Raw genomic sequence first — 21,129 nt, forward strand, 5'->3', positions numbered from 1 at the left:
TTATGATGAGTACCAGGTATTGTGTGAACATGTTGAATCACTAAATTCTACACCTGGTACTAATATTACACTCTATGTTGACTAACTGGAATTTAAATAAAAATTTGGAGAAGACAAAAAAATAACAGGGAAGATAATAGCAATACAGGCCTACCTGAAGATAAAAGAAAAATCTCAGATAAACAATCTAACCTTACACCTAAAGGAGCTAGAAAAAGAGGATCAACAACAAAAGAGAGGGAAGGAAATAATAAAAAGTAGAGCAGAAATAAATGATATACAAAATTTTAATAAACACAATAGAAGAGATCACTGAAACCAGGAGTATGTTCTTTGAAAAGATCAACAAAATTGAAAAACCTTTAGCAGACTTGAGAGAGAGAGAGAGAGAGAGAAGATTCAAATAAACAAAATCAGAAATGAAGGAGAAATTAAAAACTGACACCACAGAAATACAAAGGAATAGAAGATAATATTATGAAAAATTATATGCCAACAAATTGGATAAACTAGAAGAAAAAGATAACTTCCTAGAAGTTTAAAAAAATCATTCATCATGGGATGTCTGGGTGGCTCAGTCGGTTAAGTGTCTGCCTTCAGCTCAGAGTCCTGGGATTGAGCCCTGCATCAGGCTCACAAGCAGGGAGCCTGCTTCTCCCTCTCCCTCCGCCTGCTGCTCCCCCTGCTTGTGCTCTCTCTCTATGAAATAAAATCTTAAAAAAAAAAAGAGAAAATGGTCAAGTTTCATTCTTGTGCATGCTGCTGTCCAGTTTTCCCAGCACTAAACATTTAAGAGACTGTCTTTATCCATTCAGATATTCTTTCCTGCTTTGTTGAAGATTAGGTGACCATATAGTTGTGCTTTCATTTCTGGGTTTTCTATTCTGTTCCATTGATCTCTGTGTCTATTTTTGTGCCAGTACCATACTGTCTTGATGATCACAGCTTTGTAATATAGCTTGATGTCCGGAATTTTGATGCCTCTAGCTTTGCTTTTCTTTTTCAGGATTGCTTTGGCTCTTCAAGGTCTTTTGTGGTTCCATGCAAATTTTAAGATTGTTTGTTCTAGTTCTGCGAAAAATGCTAGTGGTATTTTATAGGGATTGCATTAAATACGTAGATTGCTTTAGGTAGTATAGACATTTTAACAACATTTGTTCTTCCAATCCATGATTATGGAATGTTTTCCCATTTCTTTGTGTCATCTTCAATTTCTTTCATCAGAATTTTATAGCTTTCAGAGTACAGGTATTTTACCACCTTTGGTTAGGTTTATTCCTAGGTATCTTATAGGTTTTGCTCTAATTGTAAATTGGATTGATTCCTTGATTTATTTTTCCACTGCCTCATTATTGGTATATAGAAATACAACAGATTTCTGTACATTGATTTTGTACCTGTGATGTTACTGAATTCATGTATCAGTTCTATCAGTTTTTTGATGGACTTCTTAGGGTTTCTATATAGAGTATCATGTCATTTGCAAATAGTGGAAGTTTTACTTCTTCCTTGTTGATTTTGATGCTTTTTATTTCTTTCTGTTGTGTAATTGCTGGGGCTAAAACTTCCAGTTCTATGTTAAATAACAGTGACAAGATTGGAATCCCTGACTTGTTCCTGACTATTGAGGAAATGCTCTCACTTTTTCTCTATTTAGGATGATATTACCTGTGGGCTTTTTCATATATGGTTAAAAACCACTGGGATAGAGCAAATGGGCTCCTAGCTATACAGGCCTACCTCAACAAGCATGAAAATTCTCAATTAAACAACCTAACCTTACACCTAAAGAGCTAGAAAAATAACAACAAACAAAGCCTAATGCCAGCAGAAGGAAGGAAATAAGGAAAATTAGACAGAAATAAATTATATGGAAACTAAAACAAAAACAAAAACAGAAAATATCAATGAAACCAGGAGATGGATCTTTGAAAAAAATAGTAAATTTGATAGAGCCCTCACCAGATTCATCAAAAAGAAAAGAGAAAAGACCCAAGTAAATAAAATAACAAATGAAAGAGGAGAAATAACAAGCAGCACCACAGAAGTACAAACAATTATAAGAGAATATTAGGACAAACTATATGCCAACAAATTGGACAATCTGGAAGAAATGGATAACTTGCTACAAACATATAAATTACCAAAAGTGAAACAGGAAGAAATATAAAACTGGAACAGACCAATAACTAGCAAAGAAATTAAATCAGTAATCAAAACACTTCCTTGAAACAAAAGTCCAGGGCCAGAATGCTTTACACATGAATTCTACCAAACATTTAAAGAAGAGTTAATACCTATTGTCAACCTATTCCAAAAAAAAAGAGAGAGAGAGAAAGAAAGAAATGGAAGGAAAATTTCCAAATTAATTCTATGAGGCCAGCATTACCCTAATACCAAAACCAGATAAAGACTCTACTAAAAAAGAGAACTACAAGCCAATATCCCTGATGAACATGTATGCAGAAATTCTGAATGAAATACTACCAAACTTATCCCAATAGTACATTTAAAAAAATCATTCACCATGATCATATAGGATTTATTCCTGCATTGCAAGGGTGATTCAATATTTGTAAATCAATCACATTAATAAAAGAAAGGATAAGAAACATATGATCATTTTAATAGAAGCAGAAAAAGCAATTGACAAAGGTCAATATTCATTTATGATAAAATCCCTCAATAAAGTAGTTTTATATGGAATGTACTTCAAAATAATAAGGTCATATATGAAAAACCCACAGCTCATATCATCCTAAATGGGGAAAATCTGTTGCATTTCTTTACAGTAATAACGAAGGAGCAGAAAAAGAAATTAAGGAAATAATCCCTTTTACAACTGCACCAAAAAAATAAAATACCTAGGAATAACCTTAAGCAAGGAGGTGAAGGTCCTGTACTCTGAAAAGTATAAAACACTGGTGAAAGAGATTGAAGACAACAGAAGCAAATGGAAAGATAACTCCATGCTCATGGAATGGAAGAACAAATATTTTTTTAAATACACATACCACCCAAAGCAATCTACACATTTAATGCAATTTCTTTCAAAATACCAACAGCATTTTTAACAGAACTAGAACAAACAATCCTAAAGTTTTAAGGAACCACAATAAACCCCCAAACAGCCAAAGCAATCTTGAAAAAGAAAAGCAAAACTGGAGGTATTCCAGATTTCAAGTTATACTACAAAATGGTAGTAATCAAAACAGTATTGTACTAACACAAAAATAGATGCAGATAAAATAGAACAGAATAGAAAACCCAGAATTAAACTTACAATTATATGGTAAATTAATCTTTGACTAAGGAAGGAAGAATATCCAATGGGGAAAAGATGGTCTCTTCAACAAATTGTGTTCAGAAAACTGGACATCTTCATGCAAAAGAATGAAACTGGACCACTTTCTTACACCAAACACATAAACAAATTCAATAGATTAAAGACCTAAGTGTGAGAGCTGAAACCACAAAAATCCTAGAAGAAAGGACACACAGTAGTTTCTCTGGGATAGGTTATAGCAACAGTTTTCTAGATAGGTCTCCTGAGGCAAAGTAACCAAAGCAAAAATAAACTTGGGACTACATGAAAATAAATAGTTTCTGCATAACAAAGGAAACAATCAATAAAGCTAAAAGATAACCTACCAAATGGAAGAAGATATTTATAAATGGCAAGTTTAATAATAGGTTAGTATCCAAAATATATAAATAACATATAAAACTCAATACCCACAAAACAAATAATCCAATTTAAAAATGGGCAGAAGACATGAGCAGTCATTTCTCCAAAGAAGACATCCAGAAGGCCAACAGACACATGAAAAAATGTTCAACATCACTCAGCATCAGGGAAATAGAAATCAAAATCAAAACCACAATAGATATCACCTCACATTCATCAGAATGTTTAAAATAAAAAACAGAAGAAGCAAGTGTTGGAAAGGATGTGGAGAAAAATGATCCCCCTTGCTCTGTTGGTGGGAAGGCAAACTGGTGCAGCCACTGTGGAAAACTGTAGAATTTCCTCAGAAAGTTAAAAATAGAAGTACCCTATGATCCAGTAATCACACTACTAGGTATTTACTAAAAAACAAAAAGCAAAAGCAAAAACAAAAACCACACACACACACACACACACACACACACACACACACACACTAATTCAAAAGGCTACAGGCACCCTTATGTTTATTACAGCATTATTTACTGTAGCCAAATTATGGTAGCATCTCGTGTCCACTGATAGATGAATGGATAAAGAAGATGTGATATATTGTGTGTGTGTGTGTTATATATTATATATTATATATATTTAATGGAATATTACTGAGACATATAAAAGAATGAAATCCTATATTGTGCAACATGATGGATAGAGACACTAAAATGCTAAGTGAAATAAGTCAGTCAGGGAAAGACAAATATGATATGATTTCACTCATATGTGGAATTTAAAAACAAAACAAATGAACAAAGTAAGAGACAAACCAAAACACAGACTCTTAATTATTGAGAAAAAAATGATGGTTACTGAGTGGAAGTGGGTAGGAGGATGGGTGAAATAGGTGAAGAAGATTAAGAATATACTTGTCATGATAAGCACTGAGTAATGTACAGAATTGTTGAATCAAAGGGAGAGGAGCAAGATGGCAGAGGAGTAGGAGACCTAAATTTAGTCTGGTCCCAGGAATTCAGCTAGATAGTTATCAAACCATTCTGAACACCTACAAACTCAACAGGAGATCAAAGGAAAGAATAATAGCAATTCTGTGAACAGAAAAGCAACCACTTTCTGGAAGGTAGGGTGTGCAGAGACGTGAATCTGAGGTGATATTTGGGAAGACAGACTGCAAGGGGAGGGAGCCTCTGTCAGCCAGCTACCAGAAAGTGATACAGCAAGTGACATCACTCCAGCGGCTAAGCGGGGGGTGGAACTCTTGCTGGGACAGTGTGGTCTCAGGACCCTCGGGGTCACAGAAAGACTGGGGTGCCTGAGTGTGGCAGACCTCCCAGGTATTGGAGCAGGGAAACCAGCTGCAAAGACAGAGCCAAAGAGTGGGCTCTCAGCTCGAAGTTGCCATAAACTGTGATTCTTGGCACAGTTGGGCCACTACTCTTTGAGCAGGGATCCAACAAGTGGCAAATCCAGGGAGACTCTCCTTCCTCCCCTGGGAGGAGTGGCACGGGAGTGCACCTCAGGAATCTGCTGGGTTTAGAGACTCCGAACGGGGTTGTGTGCCAGAGATAGAAATGATCAGTCACAGGCCGAGTGAGCATGGTGAGTGGCTGGAGACCAGGGAAATGGGAGTGATTGACTGCTTTTCTCTGAGGGCTTACTGAGAAGTGGGACTCCAGGTTCACAGCTCCTCCAGGGTGAGAGATTGGGAAGTCACCATTTTCATTCTTGTCCTCCAAAGCTCTATGGAAAGCTTTCAGGGAACAAAAGCTACCGATAGCAAACCCAAGCAGATTACTTAGCCTAGCCCCTGGCAAGGGCGGTGCAATTCCACCTTGGGGAAAGACATTTGAGAACCACTGCAACAGGCCCCTCCCCCAGAAGATTAGTAAGAACATCCAGCCAAGACCAAGTTTACCAATCAATAAGAACTTCAAAACCCAGCGCTAGGGGAATACAGCACATATAATTCATGGCTTTTTCCCCCATGATTCTTTTTTTTTAATTCAATTTTTTTTTTTTTGCGAGAGAGAGAATGAGAGACAGAGAGCATGAGAGGGAGGAGGGTCAGAGGGAGAAGCAGACTCCCTGCTGAGCAGGGAGCCTGATACGGGACTCGATCCTGGGACTCTGAGATCATGACCTGAGCCGAAGGCAGTTGCTTAACCAACTGAGCCACCCAGACGGCCCCCCATGATTCTTTAGTCTTTCAAAGTTAATGTTTTTAATTTTCTGTATTTTTTCTTTTTCTATTTTTTTAAATTTTTATTCTTTCTTTTTTCAACCAACATATTACCTTATCAATTCCTTTTTTAAAAACTTTTTAAATTTTCATTTCTATGGTCATATTCTATTCCTAAGTTTTCCTAACTTTAAAATTTTCGGATACAGTTTCTTCTAGCAGACCACAATATATCCTAAATCTAGTGTATGGCTTTGTTCTAGTCTCGCACCTGATCATATTCTCTCCTTTTTTTCTTTTTAATTTTTTTCTTTCTTTTTTCAACCTTCTTATCAGTTCCTTTTTAAAAATCGTTTTTAATTTTCATCTTCACAGTCATATTCCATTCCTTCATCATATTTACCCTTATTTTTGTATATATATGTTTTGTATATGTTTTTGTATATATATGTTTTCTTTTTTTAAAATTTTGTGAGTCAGTTTCTTCTAACAGACCAAAATACACTCAAAATCTAGTGGGTCGCTCTGGTCTATTCACCAGCCTGATCATATTCTTTCTTTTTTACATCTTACATTAGTAAGATGTCGGAACTAGACTACAGAATGTACATTATAAAATTATAAAATTATAAAATTATAAAAATGTACATATATATTATGACGATTATAAAGATACTAGCTGGGCTTGAGAAAAGCATAGAAGATACAAGAGAATCCATTTCTGGAGAAATAAAAGAACTAAAATCTAACCAAGTCGAAATAAAAAAGGCTATTAATGAGGTGCAATCAAAAATGGAGGCTCTAACTGCTAGGATAAATGAAGCAGAAGAAAGAATTAGTGATATAGAGGACCAAATGATGGAGAATAAAGAAGCTGAGAAAAAGAGAGATAAACAACTACTGGATCACAAGGGCAGAATTCAAGAGATAAGTGATACCAAAGGACAAAACAATATTAAAATAATTTGGATCTCAGAAGAAGAAGAGAGAGGGCAGAAGGTGCAAATTATAGAGGAAAACTTCCCTAATTTGGGGAAAGAAACAGGCATCAAAATCCAGGAGACACAGAAAACCCCCCTCAAAATCAATAAAAATAGGTCAACACCCCAACATCTAATAGTAAAACTCACAAGTCTCAGAGACAAAGAGAAAATCCTGAAAGCAGCTCAGGACAAGAGGTCTGTAACCTACAATGGTAGAAACATTAGACTGGAAGCAAACCTATCCACAGAGACCTGGCAGCCCAGAAAGGACACTGGCATGATATAATCAGGGTACTAAACAAGAAAAATATGCAGCCAAGAATACTATATCCAGCTAGGCTGAAAATAGAAGGAGAGATAAAAAGCTTCCAGGACAAACAAAAACTAAAAGAATTTGCAAACACGAAACCAGCCCTACAAGGATTGCCACCCCAGCTTTCTTTTGGTGTCCATTAGCATGGTAATAGATCACATCCTGGGTCACAAATCAGATCTCAAACAGTACCAAAAGATTGGGATCATTACTTGCATATTTTCGGACCACAGTGCTTTGAAACTAGAACTCAGTCACAAAAGGAAAGTTGGAAAGAACTCAAATACATGGAGGCTAAAGAGCATCCTACTAAAGAATGAATGGGTCAAGCAGGAAATTAAAAAAGAATTTTAAAAATTCATGGAAACAAATGAAAATGAAAACACAACTGTTTAAAATCTTTGGGATGCAGCAAAGGCGGTCCTAAGAAGAAAGTACATAGCAATACAAGCCTTTCTCAAGAAACAAGAAAGGTCTCAAATACACAACCTAACCCTACAACTAAAGGAGCTGGAGAAAGAACAACAAATAAAGCCTAAACCCAGCAGGACAAGAGAAATAATGAATATCAGAGCAGAAATCAATGAATTAGGAACCAGAAGAACAGTAGACCAGATCAACAAAACTAGGAGCTGGTTCTTCGAAAGAATTAATAAGATTGATAAACCCCTGGCCAGACTTATAAAAAAAAAAAGAGAGAAAGGACCCAAATAAATAAAATAATGAATGAAAGAGGAGAGATCAACAACCAACACCAAAGAAATACAAACAATTATAAGAACATATTATGAGCCAATATATGCCAGCAAATTAGACAATATGGTAGAAATGGATGCATTCCTAGGTATGTATAAACTACCAAAACTGAACCAGGAAGAAATAGAAAACATGAACAGACCCTAACAAGTAAGGAAATTGAAACAGTAATCAAAATTCTACCAACAAACAAGAGCCCAGGGCCAGATGGCTTCCCAGGGGAATTCTACCAAACATTTAAAGAAGAATTAATACCTATTCTTCTGAAACTGTTCCAAAAAATAGAAATGGAAAGAAAACTTCCAAACTCATTTTATGAGGACATCATTACCTTGATCCCAAAACCAGACAAAGACCTCATCAAAAGGGAGAATTACAGACCAATATCCTTGATGAACATGGATGCAAAAATTCTCACCAAAATACTAGCCAATAGGATCCAACAGTACATTAAAAGGATTATTCACCACGACCAAGTGGGATTTATTCTTGGGCTGCAAGTTTGGTTCAACATCTGCAAATCAATCCATGTGATACAATACATTAATAAAAGAAAGAACAAGAACCATATGATCCTCTCAATAGATGCAGAAAAAGCATTTGGCAAAAAAAACAGCATTCTTTCTTGATTAAAACTCCTCACATCGTAGGGATAAAGGGTACATACCTCAATATCATAAAAGCCATCTATGAAAACCCACAGCGAATATCATTCTCAATGGGGAAAACCTGAGAGCTTTCCCTTGAGGTCAGGAACATAGCAGGAATGTCCACTCTCACCACTGTTGTTCAATGTAGTACTGAAATTCCTAGCCTCAGCAATGAGATAAAAAAAAGAAATAAAAGGCGGGGCGCCTGGGTTGCTCAGTCAGTTAAGCAGCTGCCTTTGGCTCAGGTCATGATCCCAGAGTCCTGGGATCAAGCCCCATTTCGGGCTCCCCACTCAGTGGAGAGCCTACTTCTCCCTCTCCCTCTGCCTGCCTCTATGCCTACTTGTGCTCTCTCTCTGTCAAATAAATAAATAAAATCTTAAAAAAAAAAAAGAAATAAAAGGCATCCAAATTGGCAAAGAAGAAGTCAAACTCTCACTCTTTGCAGATGATATGATACTTTATGTGGAAAACCCCAAAGACTCCACCCCAAAACTGCTAGAACTCATACAGGAATTCAGTAAAGTGGCAGGATATAAAATCAATGCACAGAAATCAGTGGCATTCCTATACACCAACAACAAGACAGAAGAAAGAGAAATTAAGGAGTTGATCCCATTTACAATTGCACCCAAAACCATAAGATACCTAGGAATGAATCTAACCAAAGAGACAAAGGATCTGTACTCAGAAAACTATAAAATACTCATGAAAGAAATTGAGGAAGACACAAAGAAATGGGAAAACATTCCATGCTCATGGATCGGAAGAACAAATATTGTGAAGATGTCAATGCTACCTAGAGCAATCTACACATTCAATGCAATCCCCATCAAAATACCATCCACTTTTCTCAAAGAAATGGAACAAATGATCCTAAAATTTGTATAGAACCAGAAAAGACCCCGAATAGCCAGAGGAATGTTGAAAAAGAAAAGCAAAGCTGGCGGCATCATAATTCCAGACTTCCAGCTCTATTACGAAGCTGTCATCATCAAGACAGTATGGTACTGGCACAAAAACAGACACATAGATCCATGGAACAGAATAGAGAGCCCAGAAATGGACCCTCAACTCTATGGTCAACTAATCTTCGACAAAGCAAGAAAGAATGTCTAATGGAAAAAAGACAGTCTCTTCAACAAATGGTGTTGGGAAAATTGGACAGCCACATGCAGAAGAATGAAACTGGACCATTTCCTTACACCACACACAAAAATAGACTCCAAATGGTTGAAAGATCTCAATGTGAGACAGGAGTCCATCAAAATCCTAAAGGAGAACACAAGCAGCAACCTCCTCAACCTCAGCTGCAGCAACTTCTTAGAAACATCACCAAAGGCAAGGGAAGCAAGGGCAAAAATGAACTATTGGGACTTCATCAAGATAAGAAGCTTTTGCACAACAAAAGAAACAGTCAACAAAACCAAAAGACAACCGACAAAATGGGAGAAGATATTTGCAAATGACATATCAGATAAAGGGTTAGTATCCAAAATCTATAAAAAACTTCTCAAACTCAACACCCAAAGAACAAATGATCCAATCAAGAAATGGGCAGAAGACATGAACAGACATTTTTCCAAAGAAGACATCCAAATGGCCAACAGACACATGAAAAAGTGCTCAACATCACTCGGCATCAGGGAAATCCAAATGAAAACCTCAATGAGATACCACCTCACACCAGTCAGAACGGCTAAAATTAACAAGTCATGGAACGACAGATGCTGGCGGGGATGCAGAGAAAGGGGAACCCTCTTACACTGTTGGTGGGAATGCAAGCTGGTGTAGCCACTCTGGAAAACAGTATGGAGGTTCCTCAAAAAGTTGAAAATAGGGCGCCTGGGTGGCTCAGTTGGTTAAGCAACTGCCTTCAGCTCAGGTCATGATCCTGGAGTCCCAGGATCGAGTCCCACATCAGGCTCCCTCCTCAGCAGGGAGTCTGCTTCTCCCTCTGATCCTCCTCCCTGTCATGCTCTCTATCTCTCATTCTTTCTCTCTCAAATAAATAAATAAAATCTTTACTAAAAAAAAGTTGAAAATAGAGCTACCCTATGATCCAGCAATTGCACTACTGGGTATTTACCCCAAAGATAGAAATGTAGGGATCTGAAGGGGTACGTGCACCCTGATGTTTATAGCAGCAATGTCCACAATAGCCAAACTGTGGAAAGAGCCAAGATGTCCATTGACAGATGAATGGATAAAGAAGAAGTAATATATATATACAATGGAATGTTATGCACCCATCAAAAGGAATGAGATCTTGCCATTTGCAATGACATGGATGGAACTGGAGGGTGTTATGCTGAGCGAAATAAGTCAGAGAAAGACATGTATCATATGACCTCAGTGATATGAGGAATTCTTAATCTCAGGAAACAAACTGAGGGTTGCTGGAGTGGTGGGGGGTGGGAGGGATGGGGTGGCTGGGTGATAGACATTGGGGAGGGTATGTGCTATGGTGAGTGCTATGAATTGTACAAGACTGTTAAATCACAGATCTGTACCTCTGAAACAAATAATACAATATATGTTTTAAAAAAAAAAGAAGAAGAAGATAGCAGGAAGGAAAGAATGAAGGGGTGGAAATCAGAGGGGGAGATGAACCATGAGAAGACAATGGACTCTGAAAAACAGACTGGGGTTTCTAGAGTGGAGAGGGGTGGGAGGATGGGTTAGCCTGGTGATGGGTATTAAAGAGGGCACGTTCTGCATGGAGCACTGGGTGTTATGCACAAACAATGAATCATGGAACACTACATCAAAAACTAATGATGTAATGTATGGTGAGTAACATAACAATAAAAAATTTAAAAAAAAGAATTCCTCATATCAGTGAGGTCATGTGATAAAAAAAAGAACACATATAATTAGTATTTGAATTTAATAAAGTTTCAGGTTATAAAATAAATATACAAACATCTAATAATGAAATATCAAAAGAGAAATTAATAAAACAATCCCATTTATTTTTATTTTTATTTTTTTAAAGATTTTATTTATTTTATTTGAGAGAGAGAGAATGAGAGACAGAGAGCATGAGAGGGAAGAGGGTCAGAGGGAGAAGCAGACTCCCCGCCGAGCAGGGAGCCCGATGCAGGACTCGATCCTGGGACTCCAGGATCATGACCTGAGCTGAAGGCAGTCGCTTAACCAACTGAGCCACCCAGGCACCCAGCTCAATCCCATTTATAATTGCATCAAAAAGAATGAAATACTTAAAAATAAATTCAGTGAAGGTGGTTAAAGACCTGTATATTGAAAACAAAACATAAATGAAAGAAATAAAAGACACAAATGAATAGGAAGGTATTCCATGCTCATGGATTGGGAAAATTAACATTGTTACAATTTCCATACCACCAAAAACAATCAACAGATTCGTTGCAATCCCTATAAAAATTTCTTTTTTTAATCTCTCAAAAGAATAAGTTCAGTTTATTTATATAATAAAATACTGATGAAAATAATCTACATCTGCCTACATGGATAAATCTCAAAAGCAATGGTGAATTAAAAGTCATTTGCAAGAAAATATATACAATATAACATTCATGTAAAATGTTAAAATATAAAGCAATTCTTAACAATCTATGGATAATCACTACAGCAAGAATACAGAAATATTAAAAGTATAAAGACACCAAATTTGCAATCACCCAATAGAGAGCTTTCTGTGGTGATGGAAATGTTTTATAGCTGCATTAACCCCAACATGGCAACCACTAATTAGGGAACTATCCTGAAAGTCCAAGACAACAATTTGTGATTTTGCTGAGGTATCACTGAACAATGTACACGTAGAGCTTGGTATTCAGAGCTAGTCACTTACCTATTCCCTGAACCTAAGCAACCATTAATTCTTTAATAATGATCTCAGATTTTATTTGAAATTTTAAATACAACAGTGGTATAACAGATCCACAAATAACTTAGGGTACACCCTACTGTGTGTGTCAAGGACTTATTTATTCAAATATTATATAAAGAGTTTCAAAAGATCCTTGGGCTGTCTTCAAAAATCATTCATTCTAGTATTTTCCTCTTAAGGGAAAAATAAAGACACCAGAACTTTATAATTAAAACATCTTAATTTGATTATTCATTTCTAAAATTTTTGTAGAAGATACATTCTGAGTAAAATTAAGAGTTTTAGGCAGTTTAAGAAATAGGGCTTATGGGACACCTGGATGGCTCAGTCGTTAAGCATCTGCCTTCTGCTCAGGTCATGATCCCGGGATCCTGGGATCTAGCCCCACATTGGGCTCCCTGCTCCATGGGAAGCCTGCTTCTCCCTCTCCTGCTCCCCCTGCTTGTGTTCCCTCTCTTGCTGTCTCTCTCTCTGTCAAATAAATAAAATAAAATCTTAAAAAAAGAAATAAGGCTTAGGTCCAGTTATTTATATTTAAAAGAAAAAATAAACCAAATTTGTTAATGGTGTGGAAAAAAGCATCACATTTGAAGTATAGTTGTGAAGAAATTTTTGTGATCTACAGTTCAGTCAGAGAATATTCCATGGCAACAGTCCCATCCTATTGTGTACTATCTTAGAGATTCTCTCTTGGAGAGATAGAAGGAGGTGTAGTAGGATGAATTTAAACAGTATCCAACAAACACTTCACTGTATTTGCTTCATACTTTTTTTTTTTTTTTGGAACTGCTTCTGGAATCCCTTTTCTATTTGAAAATCAGAGAATTCAAGAAACATAAATATGTAAAATGATATCTTCTCAGTTTTGAAGCGAGTGTGTGTTCCTTGTAATTCATACTGACTGCACACCTGTGCTTAGGCAGAGACACTGCTGGGTTTTCTTTCTTTTTTGGAGAACAAGAAAGTTTACTGATTTTCACTACAGGATACAAGGGGACATTGGTGATATCCTTCAGGCTAAAATGAAGTGAGCAGTGAGTTTTAGGTAGTGCACTGATAGTTGTTTTTGTAAGCTTAGAATCTTCCATCTCTTTTTCATCTCCATATTTTAGTGCTTTTTTAGGTTGAGACCTGGTGACTGGGCTCCTATCTGATTCACTGGAGAGATCTTGACTCTACTTGCAAGTGAGCAAATGGAGGTCGTCAGAATCATCTCCTGAACTACTTGATTCACAGATGCTCACTTCAAATTCATTGTTTTCTTCTCTGTTAGAATCGTTGCTCATTTTTTGTTGGAAAGGAGTGAGATGAATACCCTCTTCCAAATTAAAATTGTAAGCATCACTGGAAGTGACAGATTCATCCAACTTTTTTTTTTTTGGAAGCAGTTTTTTTTTTTTTAATTTTCACTTTTGCTCCCTTCATACTTTGATACAGATTTTGATTTTCTCCTGTTAGCTTTTCTTTTCTCCTTTTCTTCCTTGTGCACCTCTATGCTTACTTTTAGTTTGTTCAAGTTTATATTCTAAAATGTTTTCTTTTGTTTTAGTAGGTCTTCTTGGGTCAATCAACTTTGGTGATAAGTTAATTTGATCCTTATTTTATTGACAAACACTTTGTTCTATGTTTTCAGGGTCTACACATCTAATTCTTTTGGATTCAAAGGGCTGCACTGAGAAATGACTGATTTCAAAATCATCCAAGGTATTGAACTGACATAGATTGATAAAATGTTTCTTTAAACTTCAGTGGACAGATACAGTTCTAGGTAAGACATTATCAACAGATTTATCTTCATCTGAATCCAAATCAAATCCCAGTCTATCTTGAGAAATAGGTATTTGCTCTTCTATTTGGAATGATTCTCCTTGTCTTGAAAGGTGAGCTTCCTGAAGAGGAACTTGTGTTATATCCTTCACAAATAAATTCCCAGAGTTGTTGTCACTATTGGAGTTCATTCCAGAGGGACATATTTTCTGGTTCTGAGAAGTTTCTTCTGTTTGTTGTGAAGTCAGTTTTTCTTTCAATGCATATAGCTGACACGTGAGGTAGTAACATTCTTTTCTAAGTTGGAGGATGGTATCTTGGGCTTTTCTCACTTTGGATTTTTCATTTTCCAAAGCTAAAACTAACATTCTGTTGTTGTCATGGTAGTTTTTTAGCAGTATAGAAGTGTTGGAGATTATTTGGCATGGTGCAGTTATAAAAGAATTTTGTTTGCCAATCTCTGCCAAATTTTTATTCCTTTTCTCTTTCATCCATTCCTTTATGTCTTCAAGATTGTCTTGAAAGGACTCTTTAAGGCACCTTTCCTTGGCCACCACTTCTGCCACAGCTGTCGCCCTCCTTCTTACATTCTAAGGTTCCATGAGGCTGTCCAGCTGGTGTATCCCACACTTTGGACCCTCTGGGTCTAGGTTCCATCTACTATCCCCTATCAAAATTTCAATGGCATTTTTCACAGAAATAGCAGACAATCTTAAAATTTGTATGTATCTGCTAAACATCATGAATACCCAAAACAATGTTGAGAAAGAAGAACAAAGATGGAGACATCACATTCTTTATTTATAAGTGTATTACAGGGTATAGCAATTAAAACAGTATGATATTGTCAAGAAACAGACACACAAATCAATGGAACAAAATAGAAAGCTCACAAATAAACCCACCTGAATTTTATGACAAAGAATCTATGTATGTACAATGGGGAAAGTATAATCTCTTCAGTAAATGGTGTTGGGGAAACTGGACAGCCTCATGCAAAAGAATGAAACTAGACTATTACCTTACACCGTACACAATGAACTCAAATGTTTTAGACTTAAAAGGAAGACCTAAAAACATAAAACTCCTAGAATAAAACACACACAATAAGTTCCTTGACATTGGTTCTGGCAATGATCTTGTACCTGACCATAAAAGAAAGGTAAAAAAAAAAAAAAAAAAGAACAAAAACAAAAATAAGTAAATGGGACTATATCAAACTGAAAAACTTCTGCTCAGCAAAGGAAACCAAGAAAATGATAAAGAAACCTACTGAATGATGGGGTACCTGGGTGGCTTAGTTGGTTAAGCATCTGCCTCTGGCTCGGGTCGTGATCCCAGGATCCTGGGATTGAACCCACCATCAAGCCCTGCATAAAGCCCCACATGAGCAGGGAGCCTGATTCTCCCTCTCCCTCTGCCACTCCCCCTGCTTGTTCTTTCTTGCTTAAATAAATTAAAAATCTTTTTTAAAAAAAAGAAACCTACTGAATGAAAGAAAATATTTGCAAGTCATATCTGGTAAAGGATTAATATCCATAATATATAAAGAACTCATAGAACTCAACAGCAAAAAAAATCTGATTGAAAAGTTGTCAGAGGACCTGAATAGACTTCTTTTTTGCAAATAAGACATATAGTGGCCAATAGGCCTATGAAAAGATGCTCAACATCACTAATTATCAGGGAAATGCAAAACAAATTCACAACAAGATACCACCTCACATCTGTTAGAATGGCTAGTATCAAAAAGACCAGAAATAATGAGTGTTGGCTAATATGTGGAGAAAAGGGGACTCTCATGCACTGTTGGTGGGAATTTAAATTGGTGCAACCACTATTTAAAACAATATGATTTCTTCCCAAAATGAAAAATGAAACTACCATCTTATCCAACAATTCCACTACAATGTTTTTATCTGGAAAAATAAAATGAAAGCACTACTTCTAAAAGATATGTCCACCCCTATGTTCATTGCAGTATTATTTACAATATCCAAGATATGGAAATACCTAAGTGTCTATCAGTGGATGAATGGATAACAAAGATGTGGTATATAAATGCAATGTAATACTACCCAGCCATTAAAAAAGAATGAAATATCGCCATTTGTGACAACACTGATGGACCTTGGGGGAATTATGGTAAATGAAATAAGTCAGACAGAGAAAAACAAATACTATATTTCACTTATATGTGGAATCTAAAACCAAAACAAAATTCATTGATACAGAGAACAGAACTGTAAGTGCTAGAGTGGAGGCGGCTTTGGGCTGGGTGAAATGGCTAAAGGGGGTCAAGAAGTAAAAAGTTTCAAATATAAAATACATGTTATGGAGATGTAATGTACAGCACAGAGACTATAGCCAATAACACTGTAGTACATATTTGAAAGTTGCCAAGAAAGTAAATCCTAAAAGTTCTCATCACAAAAAAATTATAACTTTGTATGGTGAAAAATGATAACTAGGCTTATTGTGGTGATCATTTAGCAGTGTAGGCAGATATTGAATCATTATGTTGTATACCTGAAACTAATATAATATTATATGTCAATTATACTTCAATTAAAAAAAAATTCAGGTCAGGGTTAAAAAAAATCAAATTACCACCTATACAAATGAAGAAAGAGCATTTGACAAAATTCAGCATGCGTTCTTACTAAAACTCTCAATAAGTTGAGTATAGAAGGAATGTATCTTAAATGAAGGCTAAATATGACAAACCCGCAGCTAACATAATACTTAATGGTGAAAAGTTGAAAAATTTTCCGCTTAAGAGATCAGGAACAAGATATGGAATGACCACTCGAACCACTCTTAATTATCTTAGTACTGAATGTCCTAGCCAGAGCAATCAGATAAAAACAAGAAATAAAAAGCATCTAAATCACAAAGGAAGAAGTAAAATTATCTTTGTTTGCAGATGACATGATTTATATATTGAAAATCCTACAGATTCCACCAAAAAACTTTTAGATCTAATCAATAAATGCCATAAAGTTGCAGGATATAAAATCAACATTAAAAAATCAATACTGTTTCCATACACTAACAACAAAATATATTAAAAAGAAATAAAGTGAACAATCCCATTTATAAAAGCTTCAAAAAAACACTTTAGGAATAAATTTAACCAAGGAGGTGAAAAATCTCTACACTGAAAACTGTGACATTGGTGAAAATTTTGAATAAGACATAAATAAAGGAAATATCATGTTCATGGCTTATAGAATTAATATTGTTAAAATATCCCTACTACCCAAAGTCATCTGTACATTGAATGTAATCTTTGTAAGATTCAAGTGGAATTTTTATAAAAATAGAAAAAAAATCCTAAAATTTATGTGAAACCACAGAAGGTTGTGAACAGAAGATTGAGAAAGAAGAACAAAGCAGAAGACATTATGCTTCCTGATTTTAAACTATATTACAAATCTATAGTAATCAAAACAGTATACTATTTGCATGAAAATAGATATATGGAAGAGAATCAAGAGCCCATAAATAAACCCATGCACATCTGTTCAACTAATATTTGACAAGGGGTTCAAGAATATTTAATGGTGAAAAGATCATTTCTTCAGTAAATGGTACTGGGAAAATTGGATGTTTACATGCAAAAGAATGAAATTGGACCACTATTTACACCATTCACAAAAATTAACCTGAAATATATTAAAGACTATATGTGTGACCTGAAATCATAAAATTTCTAACAACAACAACAAAAACAAAGGCGAACACATCCTTGACATTGGTCTTGGAAATTATTTTTGGACATGACACCTAAAGGACAAGCAATAAAAGCACAAATAATTAAGTGGGATTATGTCAAAATGAGAAGGTTTTTTAGATAGTGAAAGAAAATAATCAGATTCAAGGAGGTGGTAGTGAAGTAGGAGGACCCTAGGCCCATCTTTTCCATGAACTCAACTAAATAACTATAAACTCATCCTAAATACCCCAAAAATCAATCTGAACACTGACAGAAGAAACTCCATAATGTAAGGGAGAGAAGAGGCCATGTGGAAGAAGGTAAGACATACAGGGACTGCAGGTGATACAGAGGAGAGGGAGCAGTGGGTGAGGAGAAGGGCAAGAGAGAGAGGAGCATACTGGGAAATGTATAAGGAGAACATTTCCCCAAAGCAATTGGTTTGGAAAGTGAAAGGAGCTGAATTATCTGAATCCTTAACAACCAGCAGGGCTTAAGAGTTTTAAAGCACAGTGGGCTTGGCTGGTATTAGCCTGGCGGGCACTGTGCGGCTCCTGGAGAGAAGGCAGGCAAACTGGGGGGCAGACAAAGTGGAAACAGTGATCTGAAGAATGCCTGGGGCACACTGGGAGGAGATTATTCACTCAAAGTGCTTCCCTGAAAGGCAGCATTCGGGGAGACTCCTCTCCAGGAACAAAGAAGTTGACCGGTGCCATTTCCCTCCCCCTCCCCTCAGCATAAACACAGAGCCACCTGGGGGAATCAGCTCAGGGCTGATACAGGCCGCCTAACTTGGTTACATCAAGCCCCACACCCATGTGCTCTGGTGTGATCGCTCTTCTCTCTCAAGCTCACCTCAGTACCAGTGCTGCAGGCCACTCCTCCAGAAGACCAGCACAGGCCCCTGCCCAAACCACTTCCCTAAACCCTGGAGTTTTAAAGGTCAGCAGGCTTGCCTGGGATAAAACCAGGAAGGCACTGCGCTGCTCCTGGAGAGAAAGCAGGCAAAAACCTGGAGGCAAACAGCATGGAAACAGCAATCTGAATAATGCCTGGAGTTCATGTAGTGGGGGGCAAGGGGTTTATTCACACCTCTGGGAGTGCTTCCCTGAGTGGCAGCATTCAAGGACGTGCTTCTCCATGGAGAAAGGATCTGGTCAGTGCCATTCCCCCCACTCCCACCCCTCAGCATACACACAGAGGCACTTGCTAGTAGCAGCACAGAGCTCACACTGACTGCCTAACTTGCTTACACCAAGCCACACACCCTGCTCTCTGGTGGAGCTGCCCTTCTCAGTCAAGCTTGCTTCAGTTCCAGCATGGCAGGCCCCTCCCCCAGAACCAGCACAAAATCCAACCCACACCACATCTCCCAACCAGAGATCTGCAATGCCTCAGTTATAGTGGAACTAGTATCAGGTCTCATTTCACAAGCAAACCAGAGTACAGCTAGTTAAAACTTGCCACATTCTGACCAAGAAACAAACACTGCCCGCAGCAGGCAAGGAGAGCCTCTGCAGACGACTGGCCTGAGGGACAGAGCAGCCAAAACACAACAGCAGAGCACAGGCAGCACACACCAGAGTCTCTATGAAGCACCAGGTTCTGGACACTACATAGCCTCTTCATAAAGCCATTACCTTCAGGAGCAGAAGCATAACTGGCTTTTCTAATACATGAAAGAAGAAGGCAGAGATTTAGACAAAATGCCAGGAAAAGAAATTTATCCCAAATGAAAGAACAAGTTAAGGCTATAGCCAGAGATCTAAGTGAAACAGATATAAGTAACACACCTGATGGAGAATTTAAAGGAAAAATCATGAGGATATTCACTGGGCTTGAGATGAGAATAGAAGATCAAAAAGATCCTTACCACAGAGATAAAAGAGTTAAAAAAAATCGATCAGAAATGAAGAAAGCAACAAATGAGATTGTAAACAGGTTTGATGCAATAACAGCAGGCTGGAAGAAGCAGAGGAATGAATTAGTGATATAAAACACAAAATAGTGGAAAATAATGAAGCTGAACAAAAGAGAGAAAGAAGACTTATGGAATACGAGAATAGACTTAGGGAACTCAGTGACTCCATCAAACATAATGACAATCATATTATAGGAGTCCCAGAAGAAGAAGAGAGAGGAAAGTGTGCAGAAAATTTATTTGAGGAAATGATAGTTGAAATCTTCCCTAATCTGAGGCAGGAAACAGACATCCAGATCCAAGAGGCACAGAGAACTCCCATCAAAATCAACAAAAGCAGGCCAACACCAAGACATATTGTAATTAAATTTGCAAAATATACTGATAAAGAAAAAATCTTAAAAGCAGCAAGAAAAAGTCATTCACTTACAAGGAAGACCCATAAGGCTAGCTGCAGATTTCTCAACAGAATCTTTGCAAACCAGAAGAGAGTGACATGATATATTCAAAGTGCTGAATACGAAAAATCTACAGCCTACAATACTCTATCCAGCAAGGCTACCATTCAGAATAGAAGGAGAGATAGAGTTTCCCAAACAAACAAAAACTAAAGGTGTTCTTGAAGCCATCTCTGCAAGAAATATTAAAGGGGATTCTGAGTGGAAAGGAAAGACCAAAAATGACAAAGACAAGAAAAGATCAAAGAAAATCTCCAGAAACAACAACAAAACAAGTAATAAAATGGCACTAAAATACATATCTGCCAATAATTACTCTGAACACAAATGGACTAAATGCTCAAATCAAAAGACATAGGTTGCATGAATGGATTAAAAAGAAAATTAAAAAAACTAGACCCATCTATATGATGCCTACAAGAGAGTCACTTTAGACATAAAGACATGGCAGATTGAAAGTGAAAAGATGGAGAAATATTTATCATGCAAAAGGATATCAAAAGAAAGCCAAGGGCGGGGCACCTGGGTGGCTCAGTTGGTTAAGCGACTGCCTTCGGCTCAGGTCATGATCCTGGAGTCCCGGGATCGAGTCCCACGTCGGGCTCCCTGCTCAGCAGGGAGTCTGCTTCTCTCTCTGACCCTCCCCCCTCTCATGCTCTCTACCTCATTCTCTCTCTCAAATAAATAAATAAAAATCTTTAAAAAAAAAAAAAAAAGAAAGCCAAGGGCGCCTGGGTGGCTCAGTTGGTTAAGCGACTATCTTCGGCTCAGGGCATGATCCTGGAGTCCCGGGATTGAGTCCCACATCGGGCTCCCTGCTCG

General features: G+C 37.1%; 1 protein-coding gene and 1 pseudogene across 2 annotated transcripts in view; both read right to left on the bottom strand.

Moving 5' to 3' along the window:
• OPHN1 (oligophrenin 1) overlaps positions 1-21,129 on the bottom strand; it is a 729,824-nt gene that overhangs the window by 24,617 nt on the left and 684,078 nt on the right. The gene's annotated exons all lie outside the window — the stretch shown is intronic.
• On the bottom strand, positions 13,205-19,586 carry LOC123848566 (shugoshin 1-like; annotated as a pseudogene).

The sequence above is a fragment of the Mirounga angustirostris genome, unplaced genomic scaffold (genome assembly GCF_029215605.1).
Source record: "Mirounga angustirostris isolate CCGP_5_RB_7025 unplaced genomic scaffold, mMirAng1.0.hap1 SCAF_11, whole genome shotgun sequence".
NCBI lineage: Eukaryota > Metazoa > Chordata > Mammalia > Carnivora > Phocidae > Mirounga > Mirounga angustirostris.